At 36.7% G+C, this 23299-nt stretch overlaps 2 long non-coding RNA genes across 2 annotated transcripts in view; one reads left to right on the top strand and one right to left on the bottom strand.

Moving 5' to 3' along the window:
- LOC126949253 (uncharacterized) overlaps positions 1-23299 on the bottom strand; it is a 659876-nt gene that overhangs the window by 229251 nt on the left and 407326 nt on the right. The window lies entirely within an intron of this gene.
- The window catches only part of LOC126949254 (uncharacterized), a 70141-nt gene that overhangs the window by 24603 nt on the left and 22239 nt on the right, over positions 1-23299 (top strand). The window contains exon 2 of the long non-coding RNA XR_007723637.1: positions 9030-9097. This is a non-coding gene — a long non-coding RNA (uncharacterized LOC126949254). The remainder of the gene's footprint in view (positions 1-9029; positions 9098-23299) is intronic.

The following is a 23299-nucleotide window of genomic DNA, read 5'->3' as shown; positions in this document are numbered from 1 at the left end:
CCAACTAAATGTCTATCAAGGATAGACCAGATAAAGAAAATGTGGCACATATACACCAGGGAATACTATGCAGCCTAAAAAAAAAAAAAAAAATGAGTTTATGTCCTTTGCAGGGACATGGATGAAACTGGAAACCATCAATCTTAGCAAACTAACACAGGAACAGAAAACCAAATGCTACATGTTCTCATTCATAAGTGAGAGTTGAACAATGAGAACTCTTAGACACAGGGACAGGAACATCACAAACCAGGGCCTGTCAGGGGCTGGGGGTTAAGGGGAGGCAGAACATTAGGCTACATATGCAGGCCTTAAAAGCTAGATGGTGGCCGGGCGCGGTGGCTCACGCCTGTAATCCCAGCACTTTGGGAGGCTGAGGTGGGCGGATCATGAGGTCAGGAGATCAAGACCACGGTGAAACCCCGTCTCTACTAAAAATACAAAAAATTAGCCAGGCGTGGTGGCGGGCGCCTGTAGTCCCAGCTACTCGGGAGGCTGAGGCAGGAGAATGGCGTGAACCTGGGAGGCGGAGCTTGCAGTGAGCTGAGATCAGGCCACTGCATTCCAGCCTGAGCGACAGAGTGAGACTCCATCTCCAAAAAAAAAAAAAAAAAGCTAGATGTCAATTTGATAGGTGCAGCAAACCACCACGGCACATGTATACCTATGTAACAAACCTGCACGTTCTATACATGTATCCCAAAACTTAAAGTACAATTAAAAACAAAAAATGATATAATATAAGTGGGCTGGGCATGGTAGTTCATATCTATAATCTCAGCATTGTGGGAGGCCAAGGTGGGAGGGTGGCTTGAGGCCAGGAGTTGGAGGCTACTATGATTGTGTCACTACACTCCATTCTGGGTGACAGAGCAAAACACCGTCTCAAAAAAATGAAAATTAAAAAAAAATGCATAAGTGGATTAAGCTAGTTTTAAGGGTTTTTGTCCATTTTTTATTTTTAGTGTTTTGTGTTGGTGAGTACCCTTGGGCTTTGCTAATATTCAAGACATTTAGGGAAGAAGAACCTACACAAAACACTAAGTCGTGGAGGCAAAATGCATTTCTTTGCATTTTAGGCTGTCTACTTCCTGCTATCCTTGTCTCCTATTTCTGTCCCTACAAGGTTAACTTTTTGCATACAAACAGTCTCTTTGCCAGGTCTTTTGTTCTCTGGAATCAGAGGTCAAGCTCTCTGCTTATAATGTCACAACTACCCCAACTGGCTCAAGACTGTAGTGAATGCCAATTACTATACCTGCGGTTAGAAACCAATTATTTTCTCTTAAAATCATGTGTGTTGTGTAGTCAAAATGAAGAATGCAGCTTAGTAATGGAGGGCAGTCAGACTGAGCAGGAGGTGAAAGAAAAGGGCAGTGGGGTGAGAGAAAGGTTAGGATATAGTATTCATTGAGATGAATTGTCATAGAACTACAGAATGTTAGAACTAAACAAGATCTTAGAGATCATGATCTCAGAAATATACCCTTGGCCCTGACCCAGTCTTTGGAAATAGGATGTACCCCTAGCTGATGATTCAGTGATTCAGATGCTTCAAATAATATCATTTCAATTTTACATATATTCTGCAATGTAATGAAAAACTAATAAAGCTTCATCGAGAAAGTCAGACGTATGGATACAAGTCTACCATTTCTAAGCTCTGAATCCTTCAACAATTTAACTACCTTCTCAGCATCCCAAATCTCATATAGAAAAAATGAGGACAATCACAGCTACCTTGAGGAAATTGTGAAATTTATCCATGATGTAGGTGCTAAATAATCCCTTAACTAATAGTGCTTTTTACCATTTTCTGTGTGTAGTTTTGTTTAAAGTACCACTCCAACCAATTTCTACTTCTCTACTTCTAAAGTTTTCTACAGCTCTATTCTCCAACCACCTTGATCTTTCTTGAATGCTTAATATACCTTCCTCAACCTGAGGATGACCCAAAGATCCTTGGATATTCTTTATCTTTCCTATGTCATACTGGGAATTTAAAAGTTCTCAAGCGCTCTTCTTCATCTGCCACTATTATTCCCTGCTGACATTTCTTAGAACTGATCTTATATGAGGTCAGCTCCACCCTGGTAGTTGTCTTTTGGTGACTCAATGTAGAATGAGGTACAAGTGTGTGCATACACTCTTCAGATACACCACATGCAAACATATCTGATGGGGAGGGGACCCTGGAAGTGGAGTCGAATCCTGGTAAGGATTCTTAGGAAGAGCTAAGTCTATATCCAGAAAGATATACAGTGCTAAGAATCCATACTCCAACCTTCAGGAAGAAGAGGCTGAAGCATTTTTCCCTTGGCTGGTAATGATGAAATGATTTTCCCCTTATTTCCTCTTTCCTCTCTGGGGCAAGTGAGGGTGTAAAAAGACAACCGAATAGAGAACACAAAGGTTTGACTTAATTTTCCTGAGTATAGCACTCAAATCCCTAGGATACTGTTTCTGAAAGAACATCCAAGGTTAGGAATTCTATAGATATATTTATATTCTAGAGTCAGCTTAGGAGAGTAGAAGAGATGAAATTTTATAGCTCTCCAACACCTCTAGAAAAATTTAAGATCTTTCCCAAATAAGGCAGAAGAAGTGAAGTTCACTGCCCTTAGATGCTGCCTTATAAGTCAGTAATTAACCTAAGGGGAAAGGTGGTTTACAAATTTTTTTCTGCATCTATGCAAATGCCATGAAAATCCACGTGTCATATTTGCATTTGTCATGGGCTCCAGCATTAATAGCATATTTAAAAGTCATGATGTCACTGCCATTAATCAGGCCCCGTGGTGCCAGGCTTCAGTGTCATCCATTAATCACCAGTGTCGGCAGACACGTGTATTTGGAAAGGCCAAGTTTAGATCTATAAAGCATGATTTACTTTTTTAAGTAGCATGATTGAAGATGTATTGCCAACTTTCTTTGCTTTAGAATCTCTTACTATTGTGTCCTTAGGAAAGGTCTGGCATTTCTAAGCTGGTATTTAAACAGCTATTCTAAAACAGAATGCAGTTTTGGAGGTCCTGAAAAAGCCACTGCTGAATATCTTGCTTCACTTTCAAAAGAGTTTGGCATTCTGTTCTGGGAGTTTGGTCTTGTTCTTTCTGAGCCACAGCTTCAGGAATAGAGGAGACATCACAGGAAGGTGAAGAAGCCACACTTGCAAAGGATAGCAATCTTGAGATAGGACACTGGATCAAACTCCAGCAGATTTCTTTCTACTGGGTCTTGCTTCTTATCTGATTTCTGAAAAAAGAAGTTTCTGGAGATTTATTTGTTCATGGGTTGTTATGCAATCCTAAGATTGGCTGCAATACGGAAGAGTCGCAAGGGAAAATTACTCCTGTGTTTGAGAAGAGGAAATAAAAGAATAAAATGGAAGGCAGGGAGATGACAGACAAATGTAACAAAACAGAAAACCAAAAAAGGAGGTGATAGAAATAATGAGAAAATAATGGAAAAGTTAATAAAATGAAATTGATTTTATAAAAGAAAAAAAGTGGGTAGTGGAGGCGGCAATAGGGAAAGATCTGAAGGAAATCCAGGCAGAACCATGAGAATACCATGTAAAGACTAAGATATCAGTGTGGAGTACTTATTTTCCTCACGGCAGTCTTTTCTTAGATTAGTGTGACCTGTTTACATGTTGTTCTAGATTCAACATCAGACTGTATGCTTTATGCAGACTTATACATGTCTTAGCATAAATAAACAATATCACCAGGCTGGGCATGGAGGCTCATGCCTGTAATCCCAGCAATTTGGGAGAATGAGATGGGAGGATTGCTTGAGGTCAGAAATTTGAGACCAGCCTGGGCTACATAGCAAAGCCCTGTTTCCACACACACACACACACAAAAAAAAAAAAAAAAAAAAAGTTTTCTTTTTTGGTTTCTTTTTAATTAACTGGACTTGGTAGTGCATGCCTGTAGTCCTAGTAACTTGGGAGGCTGAGGCAGGAAGATCGGTTGAGCCCAGGAGTTTGAGGCTGCAGTGAGCCATGATCATACTACGGTACTCTAGCGTGGGTGACAAAGAGATCCTACCTCAATAAATAAATTAAAATAAATAAATAAATAAATAAATAAATAAATAAAAATAATATAGTCTATTTAGTCAGTCTGACAAGACACTAGAAATGTTATTATGTGAATTGCTATGTGATGCAGCTCCCCCGTTACGTCAACATGATTAGAAAGGTTCAGCACTTTAATTACTCCTATTGTATATTTAAAGTCTTATAGAAAAATGAAAAAAATAATCCATACAACAATCCTTTAGGTTTCAAACTTAGAGTTACAGTTCCTAGAATAATCATGAAGATTCAGCAGGAATTTGAGCATTATGCTTTATTCAAAGAAATGAAATCAAGTTGTTGTCAATTACAGAAATCCACCAGTTTAAGATAATATCCTTTCTTTCTACAGTAGTCCCTTTCCTGAAACTCTAACTATGTGGTCTTTCATGTACACTCTAAGTATTCATACATCCCAGGAATTCCGTGAATGACTTCTCAGTGGAGACTAGTTAGTTAGAAGTTACTATTACTAAAAGATGAAGGTGGTGTTTCTCGTGTGTTCATCCTTTCTCAGCCTTAAAAAGAGGAATAATGTAAAATACTGTTTGAAAAATGGTTTATACATTGGCTCTTGGGGCCTGGAGGAATTATGTTTGTTTGTTATTACCTTGCCTCCATTTACACAGTTCATTTTGCTTCGAATCTCTGCTTAAAAAAGATTTTGCATGAGGAAGAAGAAAAGGAAAACTAGAGATGAATGAGTTCCAACCACATTTTTTACTGTATATCTCTGTGACTAATGCAACATAGTCTCTGCCTTCAAAGAATTCATACTTTTGGGAAAAGGTTGGAAACAGACTCCTAAACAAGAAAGGGCCATAAGTTGTTAAGGTTCTACAATAGAAGCCCATCAAATGAGAAAGCATTATTTCTACTACTGAAATAAAGTAGAACTAAAAGGGAGATTGGTAGGGGAGGGAGGGAAAATTTGGTACAGAGAACTTATATTTGGGATTAAGGTTCTAGAGAAAATAATTTTGGAGGTTTTTGTTTTGCATGCCATAATAAAAAAATGCTAATATCAGAATCAATTTCTTTCAGAAATATTCTGTCTACAACAGAAATAATTATCAGATTCTTTGTACTTGAAATTTCAGTCAATATTAGATAACTAGACATTATAGGACACACAGCAGAGTTCATGTTTCTTTCTGGAGTTTTAAAATATGGGAAAATTTCTATAGGCAAATATTAGGGTCCACCCCAAAATATGCTGAGTTGAAGTAAATAGAAATTAAGCTTATGACATTTTCCAATATCTTAGCAAAGGGGACACTAACAGGACAGAACACCAGTAATCTAAATAAATGGGGAACATAAATTACACTACTGTTAAATAGTCTTGATTCGAGATAGAAATTATCATTGTGCCTTCCTAGGAAGCAAAGTTTTGTGCATCTCTACAAATTTGAATGGCTATCATATATGTATTTTTAAAAATTCTACAGTTCCAGCCTAGGCAACAGAGTGAGACCACGTCTCTAATAAAATAAAAAAAAATCAGCCAGGCGTGGTGGTGGTGCATGCCTGTAGTTCTAGCTACTCCAGAGCCTGAGGCGGGAGAATCACTTGATCCCAGGAATTTGAGGCTGCAGTAAGCCTACTATGCCACTGAACTATAGCCTGGGAAACACAGCAAGACCCTGTCTCAAAAAAAAAAAAAAAAATTAAATAAAAAAAAATAATAATAAATAAAAGCCAAGCATGGTGGCTCATGCCTGCAATCCCAGCACTTTGGGAGGCTGAGGCAGGAGAATCTCTTGAGATCAGGAGTTCGAGACCAGCCTGGCCAACATGGAGAAACCCTTTCTCTACTAAAAATACAAAAATTAAGCAGGCATGGTGGCGTGCACCTGTGATTTCAGCTTCTTGGGAGGCTGAGGCAAGAGAATCACTTGAACTGGGAGGTGGAGGTTGTGGTGAGCTGAGATTGCACCACTAGCCTGGGCAACAGAGCGAGACTGAAAAATAAAATAAATAATAAAATAAAATAAAATAATCTAGTCTTCTGCACATATGGAAACTTAGATTCCCTTTTAATTGTGATTAAAGTAGAAAAATGTATAAATAGGTGATAATCTTTTCATTTTTCCCTCTCAGTGCTTATAATAAAATTAACTTTGGGGTTCAAACTCAACCTTTGTGTTTCAACATCCAAGGGAATGGTAGAAAGGAAGTGTTAATGATAAGACCTATAAAGTCTCTCTGGACAAAAAAGAATTAGACCCAATTTTTATCAATATTTTCCCTACACACACACATTCTTCTCAAAAATTCTTGTCATTCAACTGTGACCTAGGGGAATGAATATTTCACAAGAGGATTGATCCCATCATGCAGGCTGGTTAGTTTTACTCTCAGATGTCTCCAAAGAATCATGTAACAACAGCCTCCTCAAACCATTATTATTTTTTTTTTGGTCTTTGATCATTCTCTTTTTGTGGGGATAGCCTTGTCCTTTGCTCATCATTTTCCCACAGGGACCCAAACTCCAAAAGGCAGAGCAGGTACAGGAAACAGAAGCAGAAGTGGTCCTATTTGGTCCAAAAACTAGAAAAACACTCAGTCTTTAAAATTAGTCCTTTCCTTGACTGCTTATCTTTTTCCTTAATCTGTTTCCCTTATAAGAGGACAATTCCAGTAGAAACATATCCTGTCTTCTTTTTGCAGCCTTATTCAGTTTCCCCAGGTAGTTGGGTCTTTGGTCTTCTTTACTCCAAGAGCAATATCTTTGTTATTGCATTCATTCCACTAGAAGAGAAACTTTTAAAAGAGAAGATGGGCTTTTTTTTTTTTTTTTTTGAGATGGAGTCTCTGTCGACCAGGCTGGAGTGCAGTGGCGCGATCTTGGCTAACTGCAACCTCTGCCTCCCGAACTCAAGCGATTCTCCTGCCTCAGCCTCCCAAGTGGCTGGGATTACAGGTGTGCACCACCAGGCCTGGCTAATTTTTGTATTTTTAGTGGAGACAGGGTTTCATCATGTTGGCCAGGCTGGTCTCAAACTCTTAACCTTAAGTGATCCTCCTGCCTCGGTCTCCCAAAGTGCTGGGGTTACAGGCAGAATGGCTTAATTTATAATGTTGAATGGATGAATAAATAATAACAGTATTTAGTAAAGAATCTGGAGCGAAGTCTATCAAGTCAATGGCTTTATTTAATAAAACTATAATAATATACTAATTAAACATGCACATAGATAATAGCTACTGTAAAAGTACCAAAGTATTGACTGAAAAAATAAGTTGGACTCTTGAGTTATTTCATGAGACGGTTCAAATACGAGAAATCCAAAAAGCTATTGTCAATGCTTTTCATAACAATACACAAGATAACATTTCATCTGTGGAATTAGGTGCTGCTATAACCAGGCCTCGAAGAGAAGGCAAAAGCATTACACTTTTATGACTGACCAGGAAAACACTCTACCTCCTCCTTCCAAAGAACTAGTGAAAAACAGTATTAGGAAGTGAGGAGATGAAACAGTTTTATAGTAGCACCTAGGAGTGACTTGAGGAACAGTCCAATGTTGTATTTTAGCCATGGATAAAGATGGGCCAAGAAAATCCTAAAATGAACCTTATATTTATGACTGCTGACAAAGAATTAGACTAGAAGCATAAAAGAAAAGAAAAAAAAAAAAAGGCAACTAATAGGTGGTTGAATTAGAAAAGTCTTAGTGTAGAAACCAATCCTAAATTATTAGAAAAAAAGACGTCACATATAGACATACTGTCTCTTACTGTTCCATTTCAGGTAAATCAAGAAACCTTTAGCCTTCCAGGTTTGGTTATGAAAATAGAGCAATCACTCTGATCAGACACAGAATGGTAGTGCTTCAGATATACAATCTGTTTTTAAAGGTGTGTATGAAGCAAACATTTTACATTAATTCCATTTTATCATTTATTTTCATTCGAATAAGGATGCCATGAAACATATTTGAGGCTTACTTAAAGAGAAAAAAATAAACTTAAGAATTGTAATGATTATCTCGACATTCACACTTTTTTTTCATACAACATCTGCCTGGAGCTCTTCTCAGTCTCCTCAGCCAGAAGCTAATCAAACTTCCAACTAATCCACATCATTGGATTGAGACTTCTGCTTCCAGCTATGACAAAATACCTTGTAACAGACTAACACTCCCACTGTGAACAACCATAAAAGCTCCATAAAATACAAAACACATATGAATGGATCAGACAGCAACCACAGCAGCCAGAATATAATGATCCAAGATTCCAAGAAGGTAAACACATTGAAGTAAATCCTCCACTGCTTTTCCCCTCAAAGCATTTGCCAGTTTGTAAGCTGTGCAGGATTGAAAGCACAAGCAGAAAGTAGGAGCTCAAAACTTTTGACAGGCTCGTGAGACTGGGGAAATGAAAATTGAAGTTCAGGATTAGCAAGGCAGTCAGGATATGAGGGGGCTGAGATGGAAGGAAAAAGGGAACCTCAGACAAGTGAACCCATCTTTATATGCCACTTTTTGTATTTGAAGTTTTCTAAGCAGTAGTAGGCAAGAGACCTAGAGGCCAAAAGGAAAAAAAAAAAAAAAAAAAAAGGGCAACTAAGAGAGAACAAAACTAAGCAGAGCCTTCAATAGTCTCCAGGGGCTGAGAAGACAAAAATTGGAGTTCAGGGCCAGGTAAGGAAGGGTACACAGCCCAGGCTTTTTGTTGAGAACTCTGAAAATCTACAGCCTAGGAATAAGAGCACTCACAAAGACAGAAAATTAGCCTGAAATCACCTCAGTGCCTTATTGGGTCAAGCTGATCAATTCCTAATTCATGCATTCTCAATAGGAGTGATATCGCTTCCAAGGGAGTGAAGATTGGTCCTCGGATAGTAAGAAAAAAAATCTTGTTTAGTTTGGAGCCCACCAAACCTTGACTCTACTCAACAAGATCATATTCCTTAATACTTATTTTATTTCATCAGGTTTTCTTGGGCTTCACATGAGCAACATTGACAATAAGCTCACAGGAGATAAACAACATGTATGCAAGGTAAGTTCTACAAATCTCAGCTAAATGGTTATCTGTGATGAGGTGACTTTCTTTTGATTGATTGTTAAATCTCAAAGTCATATTACCAGAGGCAGATTGCAGGAGCCTAAAACATGACTACTTTATGGATGTTATTGACATTTGATCCATGGTGTATTTACATGTGACTTGGACTTTGAAAATGTAATAAAAATGAATGTAATTTTATAATTACATTCTATGAAAATTATTCAACCCATCATTAATTATGTCACATGCTTAGAAGAACAAGTGTCAATAATATCTGAAGGAGTATTTGGCACTACTTAAGTTAAAAATTATTGTTTCATATCATGTAAAAGTTAAGAAAAATTCACTAAAAATAATTTTAAGGAATGATTTTTTCAGTTGTTTTACCTTTGGCAGAAACATTAGTTTTAAATGATTTTAATGTGTATTGCTATTATTATTATGTATTTATATAAATTGCGAATTTTGCATATATAATACATTGAAAGTTGCTCAGAAAACACAATTGTAAAGTTAAATGTTAAGAGCTTTTTAGTTGTTAAATTAACATTAAAAAATTATTTTATTTTAGGTTCTGGGATACATGTACAGAACATGCAGGTTTGTTACATAGGTAACATGTGCCATGGTGGTTTGCTGCACCTCTCAACCCATCACCTAGGCATTAGGCTCCACATGCATTAGCTATTTGTCCTGATTAACATTTGTCTTGTTTTCTTGTTTTGTTTTGTTTGAGATGGGGTCTTTCTGTCTTGCCTAGGCTGGAGTTCAGTGGTAGAAACACAGCTCACTGCTGCCTTGACCTCATTGGCTGAAGTGATCCTCCTACCTCAGCCTCCCGAGTAGCTGGGACTACAGGTGCACACCACCAGGCCCAGCTGATTTTAAAATATTTTTTGTAGAGATGAGGTTTCCCTTTGTTACCAAGGCTGGTCGTGAACTTTTGGCCTTAAGTGATCATCCCACCTCAGCCTCCCAAAATGTTGAGATTACAGGCAAGAGCCAACGTACCTGGCCTAAATTAACTTTTAACTTATTCTTTTTATTCAGTCATTCTTAATCATGTATTAAATAAAAAAGAATAAGCTTTATGCTTACTCTTTTTATGTATAAAGCACAAATATAGAGACATTCAAAAACAGATATGCAGTCTATCTGGGGCATGACATTACAATTTCATGGGAGGAATGATTAGAAACAAAATGTCTAAAAAGTCTGATTAGTAAGGTAATAATTTAAAATGCTTAAGATATGTGTCCTAATCAGTCTTCCAGAGGAAAGCAAAATTTTCACTGGAGGAAGGTAAAATTTTATCCAGAGCCTCTAAAATGTGACATGGACAATGTCTGGTGCCCAGTAAAAAATTACCAGGTGTGCAAAGAATGCAAGATCAAAACCACAAAGAAGAAATATATAAATACAATAGAAACAGGCCCATAGATAAAAATAAATATTGGCACTATTAGACATAGGCTTAAAATTACTATGCCAAATATATTCAGAAAATAGATGACAAGATGGGAAATTTCACCTGTGAATTGGAATCTATAGGAAACAATGAAATAGGAATTTTAGAACTAAACATGTAATAACCGAAATCATTAACTTGACACATGGTTTAACAGCAGATACAGCAGAATAAGAGATAAGAGAAACAGTAGTAATACTTGAAGATATACTGGCAAATAATTCTTTATATCAGATCAAATACATTAAGGCACTGATTTAAGAAGCCATATAAATCCCAAGTAGGATAAATACAAAGAAAACAATATCTGGGTTTTGTTAGTAACACTACCAAAAGTGAAAGAAGTTAGAGGGGAGAAAAAGAACACCTTGCATTTAAAGGAACAACTATAAGAATAAGAGCTGGAGTTTTGTTTGCTGTTTGTTTCAATTTTTATTGACACATAATATTTGCACATATTCATGAGGTACATGTTATTTTTTCATATGCATAGAATGAACAATGATAAAGTCAGAGTGTTTATGGTACCTTGAATATTTATAATTTTTATGTGTTAGGAGCACATTAAGTTCTCTCTTCTAGCTATTTTGAAATATATAAAACGTTGTTAATTATAGTCACCATACTCTGCTATTAATCATTAGAATTTATTCCTTCTATCTTACTGTATATTTGTACCCATTAATCAACTTCTCTTCATCCACTCACACACCCTTCCCAGACTCTAGTTATTATTTTTATACTCTATTTCCATGAGACAAACTTTTTTTAGTTCCCACATATGAGTGAGAGAACATGAAATATTTTTATTTTTGTGCCTGGCTTATTTCACTGATCATAATGACCTCTAGTTCCATCCATGTTGCCGCAAATGACAAGAATGTATTCTTTTTTATGGCAAAGTAATATTCCATTGCGCATACATACATAATTTTCTTTATACATTTATCTACTGATAGACACTGAGGTGTTTCCAAATTATTGAAACAGCTAAAAGAATGATGGCTGAAGTTTTGACAAAAATAGTGTAAGATGGGTTATGAATGACATCTTCAAATGCTAAAGAAAATGTAAATTTTTGGGGATTCTACATGCCGCAGTTACAAGTGTTAACCGTATATTAGAAAAGGTGTAAACTGATACCATAGGAATATTAAAAGTTGTTTTGTAGAAGCTCTTCTGCAGACAGGTAACTGTCAACTGAAGGTTTCTATTAGCTCAGTTTATGCAAAGGAAATAAACAAATTTCTATTCTCATCTCCTTCCTTACACACAGATCCAAGCCCATTTTTTTCAGTTCAGAATATAACTATTGTTCTTGACCTGATTCTCATATGCGTCCCAACACATAACCCCTCAAACACCTTAGTAACTTAAAAACAAACAAACACATATACCTGTCATCCAATTTATCTAAATATATTTGATATGCTCTGGCTCTGTGTCTCCACCCAAATCTCATCTTGAATTGTAATCTGAATTGTAATCCCCATGTGTTGGGGGAGGGACCTCATGGGAGGTAATTAGATCACGGGGGCGGTCTCCCCATGCTGTTCTCCCGATAGTGAGTTCTCATGAGATCTGATGGTTTTATAAGGGGCTTTTCTGCACTTCCCTTATTCTTCTCCTTCCTGCTGCCATGTAAAGAAGGACATGTTTGCTTCCCCTTCCACCATGATTGTAAGTTTTCTGAGGCCTCCCCAACCCTGAAGAACTGTGAGTCAATAAAACCGCTTTCCTTTATAAATTACCCAGTCTCAGGCAGTTCTTTATAACAATGAGACAACAGACTAACACATTATCTTAACATAAATTTTTTATATCTTGTAATAAACCACAAAAATAATAACAGTAGAATAATTGTATTGTTCGTGACACAAAATCTATTACGTCTCTTACTCTGACATCTCCTTAAAAAATAATAACCTCTTCTCCAGGTCCTTATATCTCCAATCCAGATTACTACATTGGACTATTATTCTGTGTTGCTTTCTTCATATATCTACTCCTCAGAGGCACCTGAATGAAGATATGACATCACATTATTCATACCTAATTCCTTGCCTTGGGATAAATTCCAAGTTCATTAATATACCATGAAAGCCCATTTTATCAGCTAAGGCTTGATTAATTCTCCTTTTTTTCCCTTTATTCTTTGGAGCTACTTTTAGTTACCCTATACTCCACCACACACACACACACACACACACACACACACACACACACACACACACACACACACACACACTCTCCATACCCTGTTCATAATATTCTCTCTAGTTAGACTAGCTTCTCCTTCTTCCTCACAAAGCTAAATCATATGAATCCTTAAAAAAATCCGTTTAGGTACTATGCTCAAGTGGCCTATTACAAAGTTTTACATTAGGGTATAGCACTTTTTCTCCATATTCTCTTTATATACTATATTGAAATTTATGAATAAATTTATGTATACATAACAGTATACATTTGTTCCCATTCTACTAGAATATAATCTTCTTTAGCTCAAGGGTACTAGAGCCAGTACGTATCTCAGCAATCAGAAGACTGTAGGTCCTCAATATGTGTTAAAATGAGAATAATGTAGCTCCCAAGAAAATATAAGATCTAAAATGTAGGCTCATTGGCCATATTAAATTTAGAATATTCAGTAGCACTTCTGCTCTGGACCTATATATCAAATTATTTGTTACATGGGTTATATTCTTCTCTGGTTGAATTCCATGACTGAAAAGATTAGATGGCAAGTGCCAGGGTATGGCAAACATCATCTGTTGCCAAATCATACCTGATTCAGTTGTAACTATGGGCTTCAAAGAGGCAGGCAGGTGGAGGCTCTCATTCATTTGAACGCAAGCTCTTTGCGTCTTTTTTCTTTTAAAAAATCTGAATTGCTTACCTGTTCCTGTTCCTTACCCGTTGATCCTATTCCCACACTGGCATTTGCACTGAATTCTGATTTTATTCTGATTATCTAGAGTGGAGGTCAGCCTTGTTTTAAGATTTGGATTGCCACATGACCCACAATCCTGCCACTCATAGTCCTGCCTTTATGCAGAACAGCTGCCTTGCTATGAAACAAAAGTTTTGATTCGTTCTTTAACACAGCGGTGTCTAATTTGATTTCCTAAGCATCAGTACTGGATCCTGACCTTCAAGTTCAGTAAATAGTTCACAGAAGATAAAAAAGGGGTCTACTTCCTGAATAAGTGTATCTTTTCTTGATTAAAATTTTTCTCTTGAGAAATACTCACTAGACATTGAATAACATAATAAAAATAGTTTCTTATAACAAAATTGTTTAACTTCTTCAGACACAATGGAGGAAGAAAGAAGACAGACAGAAAACAACTTCCTAGTAAAATTTCATATAACTATGACGCTCCTTTTAAACCTTCAAAAGACTTGGTTACTTTTCCAGATTTGACCTTTCCCAATTTTGGATACACATTGTACAATAATTCCCATGGTGCAATCTAACAACATTGAGTGCCCTCTGAATACCTAGTACTGAAATTGACCTAAGGTTCTGAAATATATTAACCCATTGCGGGTAAGAGAATATACTTTGAAATAACTTCATAGTCAGTTTCATGATGGAATTTTACAAATACTAATTTTCCAAATTCAAAAATATGGTATTTATTAATTCAATAAATGTTTATTAAGCATATATTTGATCTAGGCTTTATGCAGGATACCAGGGATATAAAAATGAACAAGGTATGTACTCCTCCTCATAGACCTACAGATATAGATAACTAAATAAATAACCAAAAATTATATAAGTGATAAGGAAAAAATAGTGTTCCTACTGCAAATAGCAACAACACATAACCTGGTTTAGGGGTTATCTGGAAGGAAGTGCTTCCTAAGAAAGCATGAAGAATAAGAAGGAGAATGTAAGTTCAGTAGAAAGGACAAAGAGTGAACATCAAAATTATATCTGGCTAAACAGTGGGATCAATTAAGAATCATGATAAAAATTAGAGTAACTTATAGAAAACTTCTGAAAGAGAAACTTCTCTGACAGGTGTTGATTTAGAAAATCACTTTTTCTCATCTATGCTCACAGATAGCTTGAATTTTTACCCCAAAAGGAAAGACTGAGCTTTCATAATATGAAAATTATGTTTCTCAGCATTGCTGAAAATAGGAGATTATGTGAGGGGAAATTCCATTATCTCAGCCAACACAAATGTTCCAGAATTCTAGCTATAAAAGAATGCTAATCATCCTAATTATCCAGATGTTGTTCCTTTGGATGAAAAAAAAAAAAAAAAAAAAGGAGAAGAAGAAAGAGGTCGGGGGTGGCTGAGAGTCCTGATGTCACTGCCATACTGTCTCAATGATGGAAAATAACTAGTCCAGGGAAGAATAAAATGGCCTGTCTTAGCGCCTAAGCTTTGTCCACGGAATGAAATGTTAGCTAATAGAAACGGCTGTCATCTGCTGTACAGAGTGGAGAGGGAGGGGAGAGGGACATATCTCAACTCACATGTGAATCGACACCATTCAGACATGTCTGTCCTGGCTCTCAACCCTCTTTTCAGCCTGGAACGGAAGTTGATGTGTATAAATCTTCCCTAATGGATAGGGTTGTCCACAGTTTGCCATGCAATTCCCTGACAAGAGATTCAACATTCTGTCTGACAAGAAAAACAAAGTCAGAACTTTCTGCTTATTCAACCAGGAGACAGGGAGTCACCCTGTCTCCCGATAATTTTTGCTTCCTCTGCTCCAATTCCTACCCACAAACCCAATTATGATCAAATCTACCATTCAGTGAGAAAGAAAACATGGTAAAAAATGATAAAAATTTAAAACTTCATTTGGTCCTTTCTGGATTACCCAGTGATTTGCGTAAATTATGCTTGATGACCTGAAACAGTATTTTTAACTTTGTAAAGCCACGTGACACTTTCTTCAAACAAAACTTTTTGAGCAAGTCCATATATAAAACAGATGAAGTAATGCTGTATTGGTTCAGCTCTAGCCCTTGTCTAGGGACTGTAAAGCCTAAGCAGTCTCATCACCCTGAGCTAGGCGCCAGGGAGCCACAGTCCCATAAAGAAGCCATCTCAGATCCATAAGGATTGTCCCACCTGTGTCTCTTATTCTTGCTTGCTTCAGTCACCACTGCTAACCTAGACCTCACTGGATATTTGTTTTCACCCAGACTCATCTCTAAATTTTTCAGTTCATCTCCTATTCAGACCCAATCTTTATCCTTTCCTCACTTCCTCAAGCTGCTTTCTACTGTTCATGTCTCAGAACATTTCCTTTACTTCCTTATCTTAGCTGAAACCTACTTTTCCTCTGAGAAGAAAATTTTTCTATAACCTCAAGCAGTGATTGTGTTTTCTCTTCTATATCTCATTACCTCAAGGCCAGAAAGTGAGGCTGGTGTCCTCCTTGCTTCCCCTTGTGGCTTCTAGCCTATCGCCTCCTCGTCCCTTATAAAAACCACTACTCCTTTAAGATGTCCACCATCTGGATAAATCACAGTCTTACCTTACTGGCTACAGTTACTTCCCTATCTCCTTGTCACTTCCTTTATTTCATGAAAAACGTTACCACATAACTCCTTTCCACCACAACTGTTGCCATTATTCATAGTGAATTCAATATCCACATTAATGAATCATTCAACCCGCTTCTCCTTTCCTTCAAGGCTCCATTTTCTCCACATCCTCTCACCAATTCAAGTACATTGTCAAGGGCACACTCCAGACTTTGTACTTATGAGAAACTCAATTTTAAACATTCTAATATTTAATTACTTCTTCTAATCCCCCTCCCCCACCCCCATGTGCTGTGATACTCATATTGCCACAATTCTTTCATTTCCTACATATACTATTTATCCTCCTCTGTCTCCATTGTTTGCTTACCTGTCATTGTTTACATTCTCTTTGCCAATGCTCTCACCTCCCTCTGTTAGAGTCACCTGGTAAAACTCCAACTTTGAGTGTATTATATATACCATTAACCTTTCCTGTATTTGTGCCTAAACAGCTAAACATCACTGCTAAAAATTTCATAAAAATCACACCTTTAATCCTCTAACTCATTTTAATTGCATAATCATAAACCTTAAATAATAACTCAATAATGTCCAGCAATCCCACCGTAGTGTGCTAGAAAATTCAGTTTTATTCATCAAGAAAATTTTCATACTTTTCCCTCTCTCCTCAAAGTCCCTACAATTCCCTTTTCATTTACAGTCACCTGAAGACGTTACCTCAGATTTCATTAGGAAACACCAGGGCAAGTCACCAACATGGACTCTCTTCATTCTCTTATCACTGGATCTGTCTGTCAACCTGCCAGTGTCCGCACCCCTCTTCCTCCTGCTACAACAAAAGTGGCCCTCATGCCATCAAAGTCCAGTTCCACATAGTTTTCCGTATGTTCTATTCATTTTCACCATCTCAAAGACACTAATTATTCAGTTGTTCTTCTTCCTTCAACCTGAATCCCAGCATTTCAGTCACAAACTCTGAAAAGATCTATATACATATGTTTCCTCCAGTTCCTTCCTGCACTTCTCAACCTATTATAGTAAAAATAGGTTATAAATAAAAGTACAGGGTATTATATCTTCTTTAAAAAGAATGTATCCATATGTATACATAAATTGAAAGGGTAGACATCAGAAAAGATCTAGTTCCTTCCAAGGGATGGGATTATACCTACTTATTTTCTTAATGCTTAAAGAAATCTTAGCTGGGTGCGGTGGCTCACGCCTGTAATCTCAACACTTTGGGAGGCCAAGGTGGGCGGATTGCCTGAGCTCAGGAGTTCACAACCAGCCTGGGCAACACAGTGAAACTCCGTCTCTACTAAAATACAAAAAAAATTAGCTGGGGATAGCAGTGTGCACCTGTAGTCCTAGCTACTTGGGAGGCTGAGGCAGAAGAATTGCTTGAACCTGGGAGGCGGAGGTTGCAGTGAGCCAAGATCATGCCACTGCACTTCAGCCTGGGTGACAGAGTGAGACTCCATCTCAAAAAAAAAAAAAAAAAAAAAGAGAGAGAGAGAGAGGGAAAAAAAAGAAATGTACTGTTTGTGCAGTCTTCCATAACCACATATTTATAAAAATAAAGATAGGGTATTAGCTAGAATTCTGATTTGCAAAGCAATTTCCTGCGTATTTTGTGAATGCATGTCATGTCACTAATAACCAAGTGACCTTGGGACAGAAGCAAGCACACAAAGATTCAGGACTACCCACCCTCACAATTCTAGCAGGACTTATTTGTAGCATTTTATTTAGTTATCCCATATTCGATTTCAGTGATCTGCAATTCATATGCTTGCTGCCATGACTGCCATCCTTCTTTGGAAGGAATCTCTCAGAAAGTCTCTGCCCTCAGGCTAGATTTGTCATGCCCTGATAGGCAGCTTTAAAGAGTGTGTAAATGAATAATACTCTTTGAGAATAGTGAATAGCACAAGAGAAACAAGCCAATTACATTATTGAAATATTAAAGAGAATAAAATTTTGTGATAATAGGAACAAAATACAGGTAAGAAAGAGAGAGTGTATTCTTTGGAGGAAGTAGGGAGATAGATGCACAAAAGAAACATGAAGGTTTTCTTTTAATTTCTTGGGTCATTGGTGAAGAGAGGGTAGTGGGGACATTTTCTCGCACTAAATTTATGGCTGAAGCTGTTTGTAGCTCACAGATGATGACTCCTTCAAGTGTTTCTTTTGCTATTTCTCATTCTTTAACACTTTTATTTCTCCACACAGGAATGGCAAGGTGCTATCATTCTTTAATTTGGGTGCTTCTCTGGGATGCCTTCGCTTCCTTCCCCACTCTGATTTTAATGCTTCCATGATTGGCCATTTCAGGCAGAAAATATGTTGCGAGATTTTTCACATCATAGCTCTATTAAATCAATCCTATTTGAACTCTTCCTTCTCATCACTTCACTGAAAATAACCTCCTGAGGATTGGAGGGTCTGAAAAGGGCAAAAAGCTTTAGCTATTGCTTGAAGAAAACTTTGTGTACAAAGGAAATATCAGACAGAACTACTTGTATTCACATATCATGTTTACATGTCCATTTAGGGCTGCTTTCAGAGGTCATCTGTCATAATGGCTGAACAGGGAACTGGCTGTAATGGAAAATAAGCTGAAATATACTTTATAGGAAAAGGAGAAGAAGATGCTACCCATGGTTAGTGATAACAGCAATACAAATACAAAACTATGTCTGAATGCCACTAAACTGTTTAGGATTCATAGAAGTAGATATAAGAATTTCTGCAAATATTTATCACAGGATATCTACTTTCTTTTTTCCCTACCCCTACCCTAACCTTACATATAAAAAATAAAAAAAAATTAATGCCAACACATTTAAATGATTGGAATAGCAGTTTCCCAGAATTACCTACTATAGGCAGCCCTCCATTTTCATGGACAAGATCCCCTTATCCAATGAATGCAAACTTTGTTTAACAATTGAGACTCCTACACACATCACCTGACAATAATATCAATAATACTATGCAATTGTAATGCATGTTTATGGCTTACTGTTTTCAATAATGACAAGAATAAAATTTTTGTCACTGTTCCAATCTCTCTATCAAAATCTGCTACTGCAGTATGTGAAGTTTTGTAACGTTTTTCTCAGGCATACAGGATGGTCTAAAACTCTAAGTTTTTTGTCATTTTATTTTATTTTTTCTTTTGAGACAGGGTCTCACTCTGCCACCCAGGCTGAAGTGCAGTGACATGATCAAATTATAGCTCCTTGCAACTATGAACTCCTGGGCTCAAGTGATCCTCCCACCTCAGCCTTCTGAGAACCTGGAACTACAGGTGCCCACCACCATGCCCAGCTAATTTTTTAATGTTTTGTAAAAGCAGAGTTTTGTTTTCTCATAAAGGCTGGTCTCAAACTCTTGACCTCAAGTGATCCTCCCACCCTGACCTCCCAAAGCACTGGAGTTACAGACATGAGCAAAAACACTAAGTTTTTAAGGAAAATTAATACTCCCATGTTAATGCTACAGCTTTGAGCCTCATTCTGAGCCTATGGTCTTCTCCATCATTTATTTCTTTATTTCATAACGTTATATCCCCCAATTCGCTTTCCTCTTATGATTATTTTCAACACCCTATCAGAATAGAGTCCCTAAAGTAACCTAATGCAATTATTTGTGCTTCATAGTTAATATGTTCCATAATGTGCATGAATATACTTTCCCATATCATCCCCATAATTACATGAGGCAGACAGTCCTTGAATGAACCTGGTTTTCCGGACTACAAAACCCAGAGAAGAGACGAGTCCAAGGATGTGGATGCAACATGTTGCACACCAGCATTAGAAGCCATTATGCCCATCTCTAACTGTGTGCGCTTTTCCTGACCGAGTCACCATGACTATGCACATACTACACTATGTCAGTTACTAAAACCAGTGTGTTAAGACCTCCATACGTGAATCAACAATCTAGTCATTAGAAGAGGAAGACTTAAAGTGCAGAGAAAAGTACATCTTGAGTATAGTATATAAGTCTGAAATTTGTGGGCATGAACACTGAAAAGCAAACTTAGATATTAAATAAATAGCATTTTAAAAGTGTTCTAAATGATGAGAAAACATGGACACGTAGAAGGGGCTTGGGACCTTTCAGAAGGTGGAGGGTGGGAGGAGGGAGAAGATCAGGAAAAATAACTAATGTGTATTAGGCTTAATACCTGGGTAATGAAATAATGTGTACAACAAACCCCCACGACACAAGTTCACCTACATAACAAACCTGCACTTGTACCCTTGAACTTAAAATAAAAGTTAAAGAAAGTGTTTAAAGATGTCCCAATATAGACCATAGTATTAATTTTTCTTCAAATTACACTTTGAATATTCCTACTATCTGAATTCACAAAATGAAACAACCAGTATTTAGTTTGAAAGTAGAATGCCATATTAAATAATGTTTAATTAAAAAATTGAAATATGCATATTAATCTCCAAGTCCAGAACACTTATGTATGTGACTAAGAATTTAATACTCCTCTTGGAAACTTTACATGGGACTTTATATATACCATTGGACACAGTTACAACTACTGTAGGAAATACTTGTGTCTAGGGTCCTTACCTTACAAACATAACGCTATTTTATCAGCAGATATTCTGGGTAAAGGAGGAGGGGTGAGTGCTTGGAGAGCACCTTGTGAATTCAGGAGACATCCATAGGTATAATGGTATAGGAACAACTACCATCATTTCTAATTTTTATAAGGACTGGCCTTTCATTTTTTATTACATACTTGGGGAGTTGGGAGCTCACACAGAAACATAATATTTAAGGTATTTTCAGGTCATTTTTAGTGAAAACATATGATTTAGCAGAAAGAAAATTAGATTTGATAGCAGAAGACCCTTTGTTCTAGTTTTGGCTTTGACTCTAAACAATTTCTCATCTGTGAAATAGGGGGACTATTAAATTCTTTCCAGCTCCTGTAGCTTTTGTGATTTAAGTGATATACTTGTCAGTTCTTTTTTTAACACTCCTTTAAAGCCAACAGAATCTGGGGTAAGTGTGGCAGCAATGTGGGAGGGGCCCATGGGAGAGCATGTTTTAATTAAAGAATCAGGAGGAGAAAGAGGCAAAACAAAATTGAACGACTTCCAAATACTAAATAAGAGAGGTTTGCCACACTCCGGTTTTGTTTATCGTTTCTAGCTTTCAGATCCACAATCAGTCCAGCATATACTAGTAGATAAAATACCTTTCTGCTTATAATCCTTGGTTCTACTGAGTTATTTTTCACTATGTTTAGTGTCCAAAACCAGTAAACATAGACTATATTCAATGTAATAACAGAGAAATTAGAAATATTATTGTATTGCCCAAATGAAATGACATGTTCAATTAATTTCATCAAAATAAAGTTGTTTATTTACACAAGTATCTAGCATGTTATTTTAAAATTATTTAAAAGAGATTCATGAGGCACACAGAACAAAGCAATAATAAAAATATTGCTGTTACACAAAGAACTCTCAAGAGAAACAAGAAATTGGCCTGGGAAATATTTGCCAAAGCTCTTCAAACTTCAAGACAGGGTGTCTAATTCCCAAACACTGTAAACATCCTCAAATAACGATCATCTAGAATATTGTCTTTTTTAAAAAGACATGCAATGTTTACCTATATGACAAACCTGCGCTTCTGCACATGTACCCTGAACTTAAAATAAAAGTTGAAGAAAAATAAAAATATTTTAAAAGTAGACATGTAATTTTGGATTATTTTTCTTTCACATGCTATAATGAATGAAGGTAATAATGTTTATTTTTAAATTCCAGTTCTAAAAGTGATCATTTTTATTCAAAAGGACAAATAAATTAACCATCCATAAGAATGGAGATATGGTCATAGTCCTCCAGACAATGGCAAGTTGGGTGCATGTTGTGGTCTATAAAGTACAAGAAATCAGACTTTTTGCTAAGACCAGTTTGCTGGGTAAATCAGAAGAGAGACTGTAGGGCAGCCCTGGCCAAAATAAATACAATGTGAGAAACATGTAATTTTAAACTTTCTAGCAGCCCCTTTTAAAAAATTACAAATGAATATGATTAATTTTACTAGTATATTTTCTTAGATAAAATATATCAAAAATATTACCATTTCAACATATAATCAATATAACATTATTAATGTAATATTATAATTTTTTCATAAGTCTTTGAAATCTAGTGTATGGTTTACATGTAGAGCACATCTCAGTTTGGTAATGCTAAATTTTAATTGGAAATATTTGATGTGTATTTATATTTCATAAGATTTAGAGCTGGGAAAGTAAATTCACATACCTAAATTGTTCTGAGCATACTTTAAAAGTTTTCCAATAACTGAATCAAGTATAAGTTTTAAAAATTTAAGTTAATTAAAATTGAATAAAATTAAAAATTCAGTTCCTCAAGTCCCAGTAGCTACATTTTAATTATTCAATAGCCACATGCGGTGGGTGGTTACAGCACTGAACAGTGCAGCTGTAGGGGAGGGAGAGGGCGGTCCTGCCCAACAGTCGTGCTGATGAAGATCCTAAAGAATTTCGATAATTTAATAAGACTATGAGGAGTCGTATTTATGAAATATAACATTCTATGAGATTTTAGTTTTGTTTTAGTTTCCCGAGGCTGCTGTAACAAATTACCACAAACCTGGTGGTTGAAAACAATAGAAATGTATCATCCCACAGTTCTGGAAGCTAGGAGTCCAGATCCAGCAAGGCCACCTTCCCTGGGGACTTACAGAAGAATGCTTCCCTTGTCTTTTTCAGTTCCTGGTGGCTGCCCTATATTCCTAGGTTTGTGGCTGCACCACCCCGGTCTCTGCCTCTGTCTTCACATTGCTTTCTCCTTCTGTGTCTATATTACCACCTGCTGCCTCTCTCTTATAAGAGCACTTATAAAATAGATATTGGCACTTGTGAAGGCATGTAGGATTCACTGGATTAACCCAAGGTAATCTCCTCATTTCAAGATCTGTAACTTAATTACATCCAAAAAGACTCCTTTTCTGTATAAGGTAACATGAACAAATTCCAGGGATTAGCACTTGATATCTTTTATTCCACATACTGTTCATAAGATCTGTGAAATCCTATTTTTTCTGTATCTGTATCATGAAAGTTCATGGTCTGGCAGAGTGGTCTCTTTCTACCTGAACAACAAATGCATTTGAA

The sequence above is a fragment of the Macaca thibetana genome, chromosome 2 (assembly GCF_024542745.1).
Source record: "Macaca thibetana thibetana isolate TM-01 chromosome 2, ASM2454274v1, whole genome shotgun sequence".
NCBI lineage: Eukaryota > Metazoa > Chordata > Mammalia > Primates > Cercopithecidae > Macaca > Macaca thibetana.
The sequence above is the reverse complement of the archived record's forward strand: the minus strand, read 5'-3'. Positions and strand labels throughout refer to the sequence as shown.